Genomic DNA, 18,249 nt, shown 5'->3' on the forward strand with positions numbered 1-18,249 from the left:
GCAGGGGTAGATAGCATAATCATAATGCAAACATACTCTCATGCCTGATGCTCTGAAGTCCCAGGTTCAATCACCCTCACCACTGTAGCCAAAGCTGATCAGTGTTCTGGCAAAAGAGAGAGAGAGAGAGAGAGAGAGAGAGAGAGGAAGGAAGGAAGGGAAAGAGAGAGGGAAAGGAGGGGGAGGGAGGGAAGGAGGAAGCAAGACAGAAAGGAAGGAAGGAAGGAAGGAAGGAAGGAAGGAAGGAAGGAAGGAAGGAAGGAAGGAAGGAAGGAATAAAAGATGGACTGGGTGGGTGGCGCATCTTGCGGAGCACACGTTATAGTGCTCAAGAACCCGGTTTCAAGACCCCGGTCCCACCTGCATAGGAAAAGCTTTGCAAGAAGTGATGCAGGGCTGCATATGTCTCTCTTTCTCTCTCCCTCTCTATCTCTGCTAACCCTCACAATTTCTGGCTGTCTCTATCCAATAAATAAAGATTAAAAAAGAAAGAAGGAAAGGAAGAAACAGGTTGTATTTCTACTATGTGTTCTCTAGGACTTGCAATGTAGTATTGAGCAATTCGTGCATGGGTTTGAACTTGATGAGGCCTAAGCACCATTTTGAGTACAAATCTGAAATGATTTATCACTTGGTGTCAACAGAGTGAAAACATACTGCTGCTATAACAGAAGAAATCATGAAATATTCAGTGTGACTAAAAGATTCTATTATTAATGATATTTTAAACACAGGACAGAGCAGTTTGAAGAACTCTTAGAATGTGAGAAATGGACCTACCCTATGATTTGGCAACTCCTCTCCTGGGGATATCCTACAGAATTAACCACACCTATCTGAAAAGACCTGTGTATACCTGTGTATTAAAAAAAACATATGCACATAGCAGCAAAACTTGTAATAGATCAAATATGGAAGCAACCTAGGTGTTCAGTAACAGAAAAGTGGGTAAGAAAGTTGAGGTACATATAGACAATGGACTACTATTCAGTCATGAAGAAGGATGAAATCACCTTCTTTACCTCATATTGGCTGGAGCTTGAAAGAATCATATTAATTGAGATAAGCCAGAAAGAAAAGGATGAATATGGGATGATCTCACTCATGGGCAAAACTTGGAGTGGTGGTTTGATGAATTGAATCAAAACAAAGATTCTGAAATTAAGGGTTTGGAGGGGTGTATGGGGATGGGAGAGGAGGGGGTTGGGGTTCTGATACTGTTGGTGTAAAAAGACCTAAGCTGAGGGTGAGAGTGTTTGCAGACATATATAAAGGTCACATGAGAACTTTTATCTCTATGTCAGCACCTATAATGTTAAACATTAGCCCTCTAATTAAAAAAATAAAGAAATTAAATTAAAAATAATAAAACCCAGGAACTGGCTAAGGAGTAAGAATTTCTAGTGGGAAAAATTGCGTCTGAGTTTGTGTGCACTTGAGTTAATGAAGAATGAAGAGGAACGAAAAGGTTTTCAGTGGTTCAAGTCACTCATGTTCTGAAGTAGTGGATATCTGACACTATAGAAAGTTGAAAGAGGGAGTCACAGCAGGTTAAGCACAGGTGGCTCAAAGCAAAAGGACCCGCATAAGGATCCAGGTTCCAGCCCCTGGCTCCCCACCTGCAGGGGGATCGATTCACAGGGTGAAGCAGGTCTGCAGGTGTCTATCTTTCTCTCCCCCTCTCTGTCTTCCCCTCCTCTCTCCATTTCTCTCTATCCTGTCCAACAACAATGAGGTCAATAACAACAACAATAATTACAACAATAAAACAACAAGGGCAACAAAAAGGGAAAATGAATAAATACATTTTTTTAAAAAAGGAAGCTGAAAGATTATAGATAAAAAATATAACATGTTATAGGGGCCAGGTAGTAACACACCAATTACCATGTGCAAGGACCTAGGTTGAAACCCTCCTCCAACCCTCTGTATCTCCCACTCCTTTCTCAATTTGTCTCTGTACAATCAAATAAAATAGAAAAAGAAAAAAAAAGGAAATGTGACCATGGGGAGCAATAGATTTGTAATGCCAACCCAAGCCCCAGTGATAACCCTGGTAGCAATTTTAAAAAAGAAAGAAATGTTAGAAGAAAGAAAAGACAGTTGAGATAAACAACAGAACAAGGACATCCAGGGGGAAAATGCAATCCATCTAATTTTCAAGATTACTACACTTGAAAATTCCAAGGAGACATCTGTGGATAGAGAAAGGACAGGTATGCAGGCATTCCTGGTTTTAAGATTGCATTGACCTCTTTCAAATGTTACTTGTTTCATACTTACACTTCTAAGTAAACCTATCTGACTACAAAGCAGTATTTCCATGAACAGTGACCTCTATATGGCTGATTTTTCTTTCTTTTTTTTTTTCTCTTTTAAATAAAAAGAAACAAATACACAGGCTTTTGTAAGGGGATGATAATACCACCATAATGAGAAGTTACATTCCCTCTTATACATGAGAACACATCATGTGTTGTTTTGAGTGTTTTACACATTTTAATTCCTTTTATCTTCACACGTCTTTGATGTGCTTAGATGATTGTCACCGTTTTAGCAATATATAACTATGACATAATAAGGTCACTTTCCTTGAGGTCTCTCAGTTAGTAAATAACAAATGTGGAATTTGAGTGTATAATCTTTGATCTCAAGAATCTTAATATTTAATAGTCATGACATAGGCTCAAACTGTATGTCCATAATACATAGCAGTCACATAAGGAATGATATTTTGGGTATGATCTTTGTTTTTCTTTCCATTCCTATATTGTTATTTGCAATCAGAACAATCTGATCCTCAGGCCTCCAACAATTAAGCTATATTTTACTGTGTTTAACACTCTCTAAAATCTTTTTACTTATTGTTATTGGATATTATTATTTGCTCAATGTGAAGTTTAGAAAAGCAAGAACTTTAACCAGTTCATCCATTCCTAGAATTTATTACTTCTCAAAAATGATTACTTAATAAATATTTATGACTGAATGATATTATATAGTTCACTATAATTCATAGCACTTTTATTAGTAATTTAATATTTATTTACAGTATTATGAGACAACAGGGGTACAAATCCACACAGTTCCTACCCCATTCCCTTCATTAGAAACTACAGGATTTTCCCAAGGTCACAGATGCGAGTTGACTATTATTTATATATATATCCTCATTTTTTTCTGTGGTCCTGCATTCTTTTTAAGTCACACCTACTCTTGTTACTGTTTCCAAATGCCCTGCCTTTTTTCTTCTTCTTTCTCTAGGTCTTGATGGAATTGAAGTTCAGAGCCCTCTGGTTATCTTTCCCTAGTATTTCTCTCCTTATCTGAGGGTATGGACCAGAATTCTTTTGGAGATGCAGAAGGTAGGAGTTCTGACTTCTGTAATTGCTTCTCTGCTGAGCATGGGCATGGACATAGGCAGATTGATCTATACCCCATCCTGTTTCTATCTTTCCCTAGTTGGGTAGGGCTCTGGAGAGGTGAGGCTCCAGGACACATTGGTTTGGGCATCTGCCCAGGGAAATCAGGATAGAATCTTAGTAGCACCTGCAAATTGGTGACTGAAAGATAGTAAGTTATGAGGCATGAGAAAATGTGTAGTATATAGGAGGCAGAAAGTATGAATAAAGCATGTGAAAATAGGGATTTTTAAGGTGGTAATAAGCTAGAAATTATGTTTTAGGTATGTTCCTAAAGGCCTGTGACTTTAGTAATTTTTGCTTGAGCTTGATAGTTAACATGGAAGGTGCGCTCATAATATTGTCTGGGAAGATGTAGTCAGAGTTGAGAATAGGACTAGAAAGCTGAATTAGGGCAGTGAGTAGCTTTCAGACTTGAAGAAAGTATATACAAGTAACTGTATACCCCATTGATTAGACCCAGGGCATATTCATATTTAGCACAGGAACCTGAATAACCTCTTGAGTCTCTGTCACTCTGAGTCCTAAGAAGCACTCATTTCAGGTCCCATCTTCCTGGAGTGACAGAGTAGACTGATGCAGCCTTCCTTTGGATTGCTGCTTTATAGTAAGGGCATCATCCTGGAGAGGCCCACAGAGGGCTTATGATTATGCTCCTGATGAAAGTGACAAGTGAATGGCATTTTAAGACAAAAATTTGAGGCTACAAACCAATAGTAAACAATTCATTATTATATAATTATAATATAGTATATATATATATATATATTACAACTCAGTAAACAAAGTTCAAATATATACCTTTAACTTGAATAATAACTTTTTCTTTACCTTTTGCTATTTTATTGTGGGGGGGTAATGGTTTACAGTACAGTTGTTTACACATGGGTGCCATTTCTCATTTCTACATAATAGGGTCTGAAAAACAATCTCACCCTAACTTAGGTCCTTTTTCACCATCATGCACCAGAACCCCAAAGTTTATTCCTCTTGACTCCTCCCACTCTCTAGTTGCAACTCTACTATCTAGTTGAGCTTCTGTTCACCTGATTTTCAGAGTTAACTATTACAGTGACTTTATGCTTCTGCAGTCATTCTGCTATAATTCCCTCTTTATAGCTCTATATTATAATCCTACTTAAATATCATTTTATCACACACTCTAAAGACCAAAATCCTTAAATTGCTCTAAAAATTCTCTTATTTTAGGTATTTGTTGCTTATTCTGAATTATTAGGCTTCAGACGATTTCTCTACTTGTACTACTGTCCCTGCCTTCTGCACAACTTGCTCTACAACCAGTGGTCATTTCTTCACTAGTCTGAGAGCACAGACGCCTGTGTATTCCTATGTTTTTGGTCTCTACCTTTCTTACTATCTCAAATTCTGTGTCTTAATATCTCTAAGGAGAGAACTCAATATTAGAACTTTAGCCACTAGATCACCTCCACAGGAGATAGTTCAGCAGGGATAGTGCATGTCCTAACATACATCAGACCCTAAATTCAACCCCTTGCATCCTAAGAGAGTGGCACAGGCCAGCAACACTTCATGGATGCAGGAGCTATGCATTGTTTGTGTGCTTCCTCTTTTCTGTCTCTTCTTCTCATTTTCTTTCTCTCCTCTCTGGATATAGAAGTACAATGTTATTCTAGAGAGGTTGCTCAGGTGGACTGGAAGGTGGCACAGTGGATAAAGCACTGGACTCTCAAGCATGAGATCCCAAGTTTAATCCCCATCTGCACTTGTATCTGAGTGATGTCCAGTTCTTTCTCTTTCCTATCTTTCTCATTAATAAACAAATAAAATCTTAAAAAAGAAAGAATGTTTACTGCTTAAAGAGATAGAGAGGGGTGGGTTACTCAGTAATACTGTGAGTGTACAAGGCTCTAAGGCAGCATTTCAAAAATAAAAGTTTAAAAGCTACCATTCAATAGACCCAATTACAAAATTAAACATTTTATAAAAACTAATTAAACCTCTTAACCTTTCATTGATTGAAATCACTCCCTCCTTGTAATTAATAGAAAACTAGGTCTAGTATCAGACACAATCATCATAAGGTACTAAATCAGTGAACTAAAGCATTATTTCTCAAATTATTTAACAATTTCAAAAGAGGGATTTATGTTATATATATAGTATGGTCCATTTATAATTGCTTAAACTTTCCATTATTTTGGCTTTTAAACTTAATCCTCACTAATGAAAAGTCACCTGCAGGTTGCATATTTGATAAGTACATGAAGACTATTGGGTTTGTATAGTTTTTAAACACCAAGTATGAAAAGCATTTTAGAGATAACCTAACATGTTTTAGTTTAATTAGTTTTTAGACTTTGGGGCTTTATTTCACTCCACCATAAATACCCAAATTATAAAACTAAAAATTCTCTCAATGGGAATTTTCTATAATATAGGAAATAGCTTAAAGATTTTTAGCTTTTAGAGTTGTTACAGAATACCAGAAAAAAGGCTTAATGGGGTCAGTTTGTAATGAAATCTATGCTGTGCACAAGTGTCTTTGGTTTTCATTTCAGCAATAATTTTTGAATAAAGTAGAAAACATGGCAAGAGGATAAGAATAATGTTCCTTTTTAACTCACACTTAATTATATATGGCAATATGTATAACAGTATAAATCAAAAGTATATTTCTCTGATGTGCACAAAATGTTTATGATAAAACCACTGAAAATTCCAACACATATTTGTGTATGTGTCTTTTCTGGTAATTAAGTGGTAACATATACAGACAATTTCTTTGCCAAATGTCTGAATTTGTTCTTTGTTTTGTTTTGTTTTTTGCTGTTTTTGTTGTTGTTTGGTGTTTTTTGTTTGTTTTGTTTTTACAGCCAAAGGAGGGTACACACAATGGAGATAAATCACAAATGAATACAGTAGATTTGAAATTTTCAGAGGAATAACACCTTGTGTAATAATATGAACATTAAAGTTTACCAAGTTGAGGCTAGGAGGAAGTGAAAATATGCAGTGGTGGTAAAGGCACTGAGTTTTCACACAACCAAATTTGATCAAACCAGGGGAAAAATGCATAGATCACAATGTACTTGGGATTCTAGACAACGTAAAGTTCAATACTCATTTCAGTGGAGAGGAAATTGAATCATGTTCTGATAAGTTATACAGTATATATTCTATGTTTTTGAAAATTGCAAAGCAGTTTTCAGAACCAGTATTCCAAGCATACACACTAGAATATATATGTGTGTGCTTCCCCCCTTTTCCACATTCCACATTCCCTTTCATGACTTATTCTGCAAATTCTATTCTTCCTCTCTTACTGTCTATCATTCATTTCCTACTCTATTCATTAATATACTCTGTCTTCAATACAATACAAGACATGAGGTGATTATGCTGGGCTTTACTAATTCATGATCTAATGAGTAATAAACATGGGAAAAAATATAATATAATGCAGGAATATAAATCAAATAAGGTGGAATTAATGTAAAATGCCATAATTCTCTCATTTTCTCCTCTGTACATCCCTCTCCTCTCAATATCTCTCTACCTTAACAAATAAAGGAAAGGAGGAAGGAAAGAATGCCTGCTAAGAGTGATGAATTCATAGCACAGGCCCAGCCCCAAGCCCCAGTGATGATTGTTATGACACCATAACATTGGTTCTCATAAATCAGCACACATTTAATCCAGCGCAGCAGTGCCCGTGGATACATGTAATGAGAACGTGAGAAACTTTCTCGGTGATGGAACTCTGTTTTTAGGTACATCTCAGATTAAGGATAAGTTTTCCATTTCTTTCTTTTTTCTTTTTTCTTTTTTCTTTTATTTTTTATTTAAGAAAGGATTAATTAACAAAACCATAGGGTAGGAGGGGTACAACTCCACACAATTCCCACCACCCAATCTCCATTTCACACCCCCTCCCCTGATAACTTTCCCATTCTCTATCCCTCTGGGAGTATGAACCCAGGGTCATTGTGTGTTACAGAAGGTAGAAGGTCTGGCTTCTGTAATTGCTTCCCCGCTGAATATGGGCGTTGACTGGTCTGTCCATACTCTCAGTCTGCCTCTCTCTTTCCCTAGTAGGGTGTGTCTCTGGGGAAGCTGAGCTCCAGGACACATTGGTGGGGTCTTCAGTCCAGGGAAGCCTGTCCAGCATCCTGATGGCATCTGGAACCTGGTGATTGAAAAGAGAGTTAACATACAAAGCAAAACAAATTGCTGAGCAATCATGGACCCAAACCTTGGAATAGTGGAGAGGAAGTGTTAGGGAGGTACTCACTGCAAACTCTAGTGTACTTCTACTTTCAGATATATATTTTGCAGTAGTTTACTGATATGTCTGAACATATGCTCTCTCTCACAGAAACTGGTGTATATCTAGGTTTTGGGACTTTGTTAGAAAGTGAACCACCTGAGATGAAATTAGAGTATACTATGAAAGGAAAGGTCTCACCCGAGTAATGAAGCTGAAGGGTTGTCATTCCACACGTGAAGTCTCTGGACACAGTACGATGTGAAGCATGTTGAGGTGGCAATCATTGCATTGGTTAGGTTGTGATCGGCGGATGCATAATTATTTGATATGTATTGAGAGAGGCATACGGGGAAGTGGGCCCTATCCAAGGGTTCCAGGACTGGGGGAAGTAGGGGCTCAATAGTGGAGAAGTGAGGTTCCTGCTGTCTTAGGGTTCAAAAAGACAATCGATAGTTAATGTTATCATCACATTATTTGGTAATTGGGTTAACTTTGAAAAGTCCTTTTGTTAGGGTTTGTTGTACAGTACCCAGTATCTTATATATATAGCTGTGCTATTGGTTGCTTCTGATCTACTTGGTCTAGACTTTTGAGAGAGTCCGCATATCAAATACACAGCCTATATATTAAAAAGATTCAGTTTGTGTTTTGAAAAACTTTGAAACTTACAAATAATTTTCCCCCTCTCAAATTAATTAACTAGTGATTTATATGTCTACATTTTGCTAGGAGTGTACATAAACACCATTCCCACCACCAAAAGACTATGACCCATCCCTCCCACCCACTCCCACCCCCCAATGGCCCAGGAAGCTGCATGTCTACCCCTCACCACAGGGTTTTTACTTTGGTGCCCTACTTACAATTTGGTCAGGTCCAGCTTTTAGTTTACCTTTCAGATCTTCTTCCTCAACTTCTATTGATGAGTGGGATCATCCAATACTCATCTTTATCTTTCTGACTTAGCTCACTTAACATAATTCCTTCTAGCTCTGACCAAGATGGGTCAGAGAAGGTGGGTTCAAAAATTTGGAAGTACGGTCTCATAAGATACAGGATCAGTTCTATTATTCTATGCTCTGAAAATAGCTTAGAAAAAGTGACTATGTGATAGATAAAAGCAAATTATTCTATTTCCACTTAGTAAATATATATTTAGTAAATAAATGCCCTGATCCTAAATAGTTTGCAAGATAGGTGGATCAAAAGATATAATATCACTGATGATAGATACAGCTCCAACACATATTTTAAATGGGAGTATAAAAACCTAACTCTTGGCTTTCTTTCAGATCCAACAACTAACGACTTCTAGTGAGTAAAAACAAAGGATTCGGGTTTCTCTAGGTCTATACTATACTCTGACACTTGCAAAGATCAGTAGGTATTGTGACTTTCACATTTTATGTAAATTTCATATATTTTACAGAATAACACAGAAAGAAATTATTGATATTTCATAGAAAGATCTCAGAAATAACTGAGAGGCAACAAAATGTAGAAAGTGGTGGTGAATTTGAGCTAAATTAGTGAGTAATTATTAAGGAGCCTTGCTCCAACAAGCCACAGTCAGCACTGTAGGGAGCATTAGTTGAACTAAGGAATCAAGACTGATTAAGGACAGCTGGTGGAGGGAGGAGCTGAGAAGGACATAATCACCCTATGTGAATTCAATCTAATTGACTCAGATTATCCCAGTAGCCTCAGCTACTTTCTAACTCTACAAAACACCTCTTAGAAATAGAATTAACTCTTTCTGTCATTAATTTATTTGATGTCCTGCAGACTCATTTTGAAGCAGCCCACAGCTGTATCAACAGAAAAGATAATGAATACCTAGCTTTATTATACAGTAAAATATTTATAGAGTGGCTCAAAATAACTAAGACACATAACGCAGGTGTTTCATCTCTACCTTACTTCCCTCAAGAAAAAATGTAGGCTATTCTAGAAATAGATGTCTGAAAATTCCCATTACCATATTTACATGTTAATATATTGGGTTGCATTTTCTTGTACTGGGTTTGGTGTATTGCACCAAATTGAAAAACTCTGGGGTGGGGAGGAAGGTTCAGGTGCTGGAACATGGTGACAGAGGAGGACTTAGAAGGGGTTTAATTGTTATGTGGAAAACTGATAAATGTTATACATGTAGAAATTACCGTATTTTACTGCTAGCTGTAAACCATTAATCCATATATATTTAGTTGTTGGAAAAGGCATGAGGCATTATTTGCATAGAAAAATATGTAATGACTTTTCCAGCAACTCAATACTTCTTTCCAAGACCATTTTTTTTTCAGTGTGAATTTCACAATCTTTACAGAGAATAGGTCAATTTTGGTTTTGATACTCTATTTAAGGTATCAACTATAAACTGGAAAATTCTTAACTTTTGAGGATTATTTAATTTAGTACCTTAGGAAGCATGCATAGACATTTATTCAGAAAATAGAGAAATGAATAGTGTAGCATCTCAGGAGGAATTTCTAAGGTACCTATGCCAGTAATAACATCTTAACTAAAGAAAAAAGGTAACAAGTAAGTTGCATTTTATATTAGATTATAAACATCATAGAACAAGATAGTAGTTTTTTTAATTTAAGAAAGGATTAATTAACAAAACCATAGGGTAGGAGGAGTACAATTCCACACAATTCCCACCACCCAATCTCCATTTCCCACCCCCTCCCCTGATAGCTTTCCCATTCTCTATCCCTCTGGGAGCATGGACCCAGGGTCATTGTGGGTTGCAGAAGGTAGAAGGTCTGGCTTCTGTAATTGCTTGCCCGCTGAACATGGGCATTGACTGGTAGGTCCATACTCCCAGTCTGCCTCTCTCTTTCCCTAGTAGGGTGTGTCTCTGGGGAAGCAGAGCTCCAGGACACATTGGTGGGGTCTTCAGTCCAGGGAAGCCTGGCCGGCATCCTGATGACATCTGGGACCTGGTGACTGAAAAGAGGGTTAACATATGAAGCCAAACAAATTGTTGAGCAATCATGGACCCAAACCTTGGAATAGTGGAGAGGAAGTGTTAGGGGGGTACTCACTGCAAACTCTAGTATACTTTTGCTTTCAGGTATATAGTTTGCAGTAGTTTATGGATACATGTGAACATATGCTCTCTCTCACAGAAACTGGTGTATATATAGGTTTTGTGACTTTGTTAGAAAGTGAACCACCTGAGATGGAATTAGAGTATACTATGAACCCACCTTCTCTGACCCATCTTGGACAGAGCTAGAAGGAATTATGTTAAGTGAGCTAAGTCAGAAAGATAAAGATGAGTATGGGATGATTCCACTCATCAACAGAAGTTGAGTAAGAAGATCTGTAAGGGAAACTAAAAGCAGGACCTGACCAAATTGTAAGTAGGGCACCAATGTAAAAACCCTGTGGTGAGGGGTAGACATGCAGCTTCCTGGGCCAGTGGGGGGTGGGAGGGAAGGGTCACATTCTTTTGGTGGTGGGAATGGTGTTTATGTACACTCCTAGTAAAATTTAGTAATATACATAACTAGTTAATCAATACGAGAGGGGGAAAATTATTTGTAAGTTTCAAAGTTTTTTAAAACACAAACTGAATCTTTTCAATATATAGGCTGTGTAATTGATATGCAGACTCAAAAGCCTAGACCAAGTAGATCAGAAGCAACCAATAGCACAGCTATATACAAGATATTGGGTACTGTACAACAAACCCTAACAAAAGGACTTTTCAAAGTTAACCCAATTACCAAATAATGTGATGATAACATTAACTATCCATTGTCTTTTTGAACCCTAAGACAGCAGGAACCTCACATCTCCACTATTGAGCCCCTACTTCCCCCAGTCCTGGAACCCTTGGATAGGGTCCACTTTCCCATATGCCTCTCCCAATCCATATCAAATAATATTGCATCTGCTGATCACAACCTAACCAACACAACGATTGCCACCTCAATATGCTTCACTTCAGACTGTGTCCAGAGACTTCACGTGTGGAATGACAACCCTTCAGCTTCATTACTCGGGTGAGACCTTCCCTTTCTTAGTAAGAAAATAGTTTTAAAATGCACTATTTTTTTGAAAGGTTCAAAAGTTTTCTCTAACGGCCTGGTTATTTTAGTTTAGACATACCAGCTGCTAGACTTTTCCCAAAAGTTCATGATCATATTATATAAATCTTAAATTATAAATTTGAATTCTGAGAATTTGATATGTTTTCATATATATTTTCATTTTCTTGGTATTCTTTAGACTCTATAATAGGTGTCTACATTAGACATTACTATTCTCTTTTTGTTCAATTATTTTGAGAGAAATGAGGAGACAGAAAAGCACTTTCACATCCATGGAGTCTCCTTGGTGACAGGTGGTTCTGGGAATAGAATCCAGGGTTCTAAGGCATGTTAAGGTATGAAGCATCTTCCGATTCCCTGCTACAACCATTTCTGTAACACATATTGGAATACACTGTTGGCTCATAGCAAATGGTGTGGTCCAGGAGATGTCACAGTGGATAAGGCATTGGACTCTCAAGCATGAGGTCCTGAGTTCAGTCCCCAGCAGCACATGTACCAGAGTGATGTCTGGTTCTTTCTCTCTCTCTGCCTATCTTTCTCATAAAAAAAGACATAAAATCTTTAAAAAATGTTAATCTATTGGTGATAAACTAAGGGCATTAGGAGTGTTTTTTGTAGGACCTTGGAGCCTAAGGCTTTAAAATCTCTTAGATGACCATTATAGTGTCTCTCTAGCCTGACAATGTGAAATTTTACTATATTTCACATCACTGTAAAAGTATTTTAAAGATAGAGTTTCTTAATGTTTGTCCCAGGTTAACATAGGCAGAAATAGTGGAGGCAAGCTACAGCTGTAGATGTTATAATAACATGTGATAGCATACTCTGAATTAGAAAATGAAATTAAAACTGGAGAGGAGGGGAAAATGTATTTTTTAAAAAGTGCATCACAGATGTTTTGTTTTTTAATGTGACAACATCAGAAATGTATTACAGGCCAAGTACATATTTATCTTAGGACTCTAGAAAGTCATATTCAGTTGTGTTAATTTTTCCAGTTGTACAAAATTCACATTATTTTCTAGTAATGAACAACATGGTATATTTTGTACATTTTTCCATGATTAAATATACATTTTGGTGATTGTGTATTTTCTGCACTAATTTTCCTTGAATTGGTATTTACTAGTCAATTATATGATGTACCATCCCTAGAGCTGGATCAACAACACCATTGAAATGGCTAAAAGGACTAAAGAAACATGAAGTGCTACATATACACTCAGGAGAAAAATATAAATTATTAGGTAGTGCAGAAAGCAAATTTTATAAAACTCACAAACTGATTGAAGTTGCTGGCCCTTCAACAACTGAACCATCATCTTCCTATTTAGAAAATACAGAGTGGCAGCAAATTGCACATAAATCTTTCATCCCTGTCCTCAGTTTGTCTTTTATACTGCAGTGACGACCAGAAAACCATTCTTATTCATTGTGCTAAGAGTATTTTTAACATGTAACAAAAAACAAGAATACTAGCCCAGCATGTAACAAAAAACAAGAATACTCGCATCGCTAGCCCGGCAGTAAGTTTTGTGAGCTTTTCATGTATTTTGGCTATTGGTACTTTTTCTGAAGTATATTGTGTAAAGAACTTCTTCCACTCTGTATGATATCCCCTTTGCTGTGAAGAAGTGTGTCAGTTTGATGTAGTTTTTTCTTTATCTATTTTTTATCTTTATTCTTTATCTATTTTTTATAATTTATTTATTTATTATTACATAGACACAGAGAGACATTGATGGAGAAGATAGGGGGATAGATATATGCAGGCCTGTTTCAATACACTTGAAGCTTCCCTCCTGCAAGAGGGGACCAGAGGTTTGAACCCAGGCCCTCGCACACTGTAATGTGTGTATCTGGCCTCATTTGATGTAGTTCTATTGGTTTTGTGTGTTTGTTTTCCTTGCTTTTGGACTTCAATATTTAAAGATGTTTATGAAGCATAAATCATGAAATGCTTGCTAATGTTTCCTTCAATGCGAAAAACATTTAGTATTTTTTTAATTTAACCTAACATATTCAGAATACTGTCATATCAACATGTAAACAACAAAACTGAGGTAGTTGACACTTTCTTTTTTTATTAGTGATTTAATAATGTTTAACAACAGTGTAGGATAAGAGGACACAGCAAGGATTTTAGACATTATTAGCATATGACTGAGGCTGATGAACATAATTACCACATGGCTGACATCAGCCTATAAGCATAGTATGAACTGTGGCAAACCCACAAGAATTGTGGGGCACTAGGGAGAGAAGCAGGGTGAGATTATGGATCGAGCTGTTAGAGCCCATGTTTATCGGGGAAGCAATTACAGAAGCCAGACCTTCTACCTTCTGCATCCCACAATGACCTTGGGTCCATACTCCCAGATGGTTAAAGAATAGGAAAGCTATCAGGGGAGAGGATGGGGTGTGGAGTTCTGGTGATGGGAATTTTGTGGAGTTGTACCCCTCTTACCCTATGTTTTTTTCAGTGTTTTCCTTTTTAGAAATAAAAAAAAGTATTGTGGGACATTGGAAGTTATTTAAATCAGGCATCTTTTCCTGCACCTCTCTTCCTGTGTACTCTTATTATCTGTTCTGCTCCCCAGCACCCACCATCCTGCTTCACAGGAGACACTGAACCCATACAGCTTAGCTCTGTTAAACTTAAAGATTCTTCTCTATGGCCATAATACCTAACCAATATCTCTGTCTCATTGCCCTATCTTGCTGTACCTAAATAATACCATTTCTATATGGCTGTTCTGTGATGCAGTAAGCCTACCATTTGTCTTAAACCTGAAGCAAGCCTCACCCACAAATTCTTTTATTTTTTACTATTTAATTACTATATAATTCCATATAACTCTCACCACCAGAGCTCTTTCTGTGCCCTACAGCCTCCATTGGAAGGGTCTCTATTCTTTATCCCTCTGGGAGTATGGACCAAAATTCTTTATGGGGTACAGAAAGTAGGAGGTCTGGCTTCTGGAATTGATTCTCGGTTGAGCATGGTCGTTGACAGGTTGATTCATACTCTCAGCCTATCTCTTGTCATTCCTTGGTGGGGTATGGATTTGGGAAGGTGGGGTTTCAGGACACAATGGTGAGGTCGTCTGCCCAGGGAAGTCAGGATGACATCACAGTAGCATCTACAAATTGGTTACTGAAAAGTGGTAAAATATAAAGGAAGACAAATTCTTTAATAATCAGGAATCTAAAGGTAAGAATAGAGCAGATGGAACTTAACATCTCCAAAACTTTTAAAATTTTATTTATTTACTTATTTATTTTTATTTATTATTGGATAGAACAGAGAGAAATTGAGAGAGGATGGCGAGATAGAGAGGAAGAGAGACAGAGAGACATCTTCAGACCTGCTTCACTGCCTGTGAGGCAACTCTCCTACAGGTGTGGAGCCGGGGACTTAAACTGGGATTCTAACCAGTCCCTGCGCTTTGCGCCATGTACGCTTAACCCGCTGCCCTACTGCCCATCTCCCAGAAAGCATTTTTTAAAGAAGAGTTTATATACATGTCAGAGGACAAAAGAAAGTTTGTAGAATTTCTCCAATTTGTTTCTATAAATTACCGAGTCTTTGGCCACAATTTACTGACCAGACCTAAGGCGCCTTCCATCTATAAAGACAATGGAGGTATTTGAAATAGTTTCAAATAGACACAGCTTAGTGGTTGTGTATCACCAAAACATCAGCATTTCAATACTGAGAAGTCAGTTTACTTTTTTAAAATCTTTTTTTTATAAATTATCTTTATTCATTTATTGGATAGAAACAGATGGAAATTGAGAGGGAAGGGAGGAGATAAAGAGGGAGAGAGACAGAGAGACACCTGAAGCCCTGCTTCACCACTTGTGAAGCTTTCCCCCTGCAGGTGGGGACCAGGAGCTTGAACCCAGGTCCTTGTGCACTGTAACATGTGCACTTACCCAGGTGCACCACTGCCTGCCCCCCAAGAAGTCAGTTTATATTATGCTTATTAAAATAGACCTATTTTGCCACTATAATCTGTTTAGAAATTGTGTGATATTTGTATTCTTACCAAAAAGCTGATCACAAGATGCTAGCAAAGTAGCCACTTTAGCAGAAGCAAAGAGAACAATATTTACTGGTCTATTCTGTAAACAAAATCCATTTCACCATGCATAATACAGCTGCAGATCCAATAAGGATCAATACAAAACCTAGTAGTTATCTAACATAGAAGTCTGTTTTAAAGTTGAATTAACAATATGTTATGCTGAGTTGAGCTAGATGTGGAGAATCTCTTTGTGCTGCATATTTCTTAATTTAAATTACCCAATTAACTGGGATTGCCTTGTTCATACTTCACAGGAGCAAACCAGATCACTGTAGTAAGCAGCAGGGCAGTTGAAATCTGGCAGTTTATTCATGTGTAACTAGAGAGCAAGTTACACTGCATTCTTCATAAGAATTATCATAGGAGAACCAATATCTTAAAAATTTAGGGATAATGAATGCAAAGGATTGGGGTTAATATTACAGAACCATGTTACTCATTATCCTGCATTATTTTCTTAAAGAAACTTGTAAAAGAATGCACTTCATCATTATAGGCCACTTTGATTAGAAAGAAGAGACTTCTAATAACAGAGTTTTGTGGGGTCAGAAGTAGTGTAGTGGGTTAAGCGCACATAGCACAAAGCGCAAAGACTGGCCTAACGGTCCTGGTTGGAGCCCCAGGTTCCCCATCTTCAGGGGAATTGCTTCACAGGCGGTGAAGCAGGTATACAGGTATCTTTCTCTCCCCTTATCTATATTCTCCTCCTCTCTGCATTTCTCTCTGTCCTGTACAACAATGACAACATTAACAACAAGAACAATAATAACTACAACAAGAACAACAACAACAACAAAAGGGCAACAAAGGGGGGGGAGAATATTTAAAAAAAATAGAGCTTTTAAAAAGCACAACCTCCTGTAGAATATAGGGTCCATCCAAAATTATATGACTGTTCCTACAAACGGAGTAAATATTATCAAGCCAAATGGATCAATATTTTTTTCCTTTTTTTCAAAGGGGGATTAATGTTTTACAGTTGATAGTAAATACACTAGTTTGTACATGCATAACACTTCTCAGTTCTCCACATAACAATACAACCCACAACCCCCACTAGGTCCTCTGTCATCCTCTTCCAGGACCTAACCCCCACCCCCCACCCCAGAGTCTTTTACTTTGGTGAAATAGAACAACTCCAGTCCTGGTTCTGTTTAGTGTTTTCTCTTCTGATCTTGTTTTTCAACTTTTGCCTGTGAGTGAGATCATCATGGATGAATAAAATATTGGAGCAAAGTAAGGCCATTTAAAGGTGTTGACTTCATAGCAACATGTCACAAGCAAGGTATAACAGTAAGGAAGGATTCACTCCTCACTCGGAGAGCATGTCAGGGTTAAGCAATAACTTTTTACTTATTTTTAGATTCCAGAGAATGGTCACACAATTCACACAACACACAGTCAACCAATACCTCTCCTTGCTAGTAGCTGTTCACAGGGAAGGCTCAGGACGTGGTCACCAGCCTCTGTGTTGCTGGACTGGAGGTCCTTCCACTGCTGGCACAATCAGATGAAGGAGGGTCTCTGTATGCTGGGGAAGCAGTTACTTAGCCTAGCACAGTGTGCTTAAGTCTTTAGCAGCAACAGCAGCATCCCAGTCAGTAAGGGTGAAGGTGCTTCATCTAGCTGGTTTCAGATCCTCTACTTATACTATCTTGCCTCTGGTTTAAGGTTACATCTCCATTGGCCAATAAGGTTAGGGTTGACATCTTATCCTATGCATACATATGTCTCTGTCTTATCACACTATGCAGGCACACAATGGTTACTTAGGTTACATATTCACTACGCAACACTATTGTTATTTTTCATAAAAGTTAACATTAGTAAAACAACCTTCATAGAATTGTAATTTTAGCAATAAATCACCAATATAAATTGAAGTATTGCATTGTGATACTTACACATCAATGTTAAGGCTTTATAAAGAAAAAAAAAAGGAAAAAGAAGTACTCATCACACAAAACATGCAATAAAAAATAAACAGACTTTTGTTAAGAGCATTCTATCAAAAGAAATTTAAAAAAAAACCTTGAGACACACCTCTAGCATTGTACTCAGCAAATATTGATTATTCTATATCTATTTAGTGACTGCAAATAAAATACAATCTTAATTCTGTAATATATAAACATCTCAGAATACAAAGAGGAATAAAAAGTGTACCAAAAAAAGGAAAAAAATACAAGTTTTGAAATGTAACATTACATGATGTGAAATGGAATATGAATTGGATGAGCCTAGTAAAATATTAAAGTTCAGGGAAGATAGATTTATTGATGTTGATGATAAATCCATAGAAATTGTCCAATATGAAAAAATGAGGAGATAAACAATCAAAAGTTCAAGAACAAGGAATCTAATATATGTCCACTTTTAGCAATTTAATTATTTACTTTGCAAGTAAATAATTAAAGCTA

The 18,249-nt window shown here is 37.2% G+C and overlaps 1 protein-coding gene across 1 annotated transcript in view; it reads left to right on the top strand.

Moving 5' to 3' along the window:
* Window positions 1-18,249, top strand: part of LOC107523617 (Bardet-Biedl syndrome 10 protein-like) — a 586,797-nt gene that overhangs the window by 347,985 nt on the left and 220,563 nt on the right. The window lies entirely within an intron of this gene.

The sequence above is a fragment of the Erinaceus europaeus genome, chromosome 5 (genome assembly GCF_950295315.1).
Source record: "Erinaceus europaeus chromosome 5, mEriEur2.1, whole genome shotgun sequence".
In the NCBI taxonomy this organism is placed as follows: Eukaryota; Metazoa; Chordata; class Mammalia; order Eulipotyphla; family Erinaceidae; genus Erinaceus; species Erinaceus europaeus.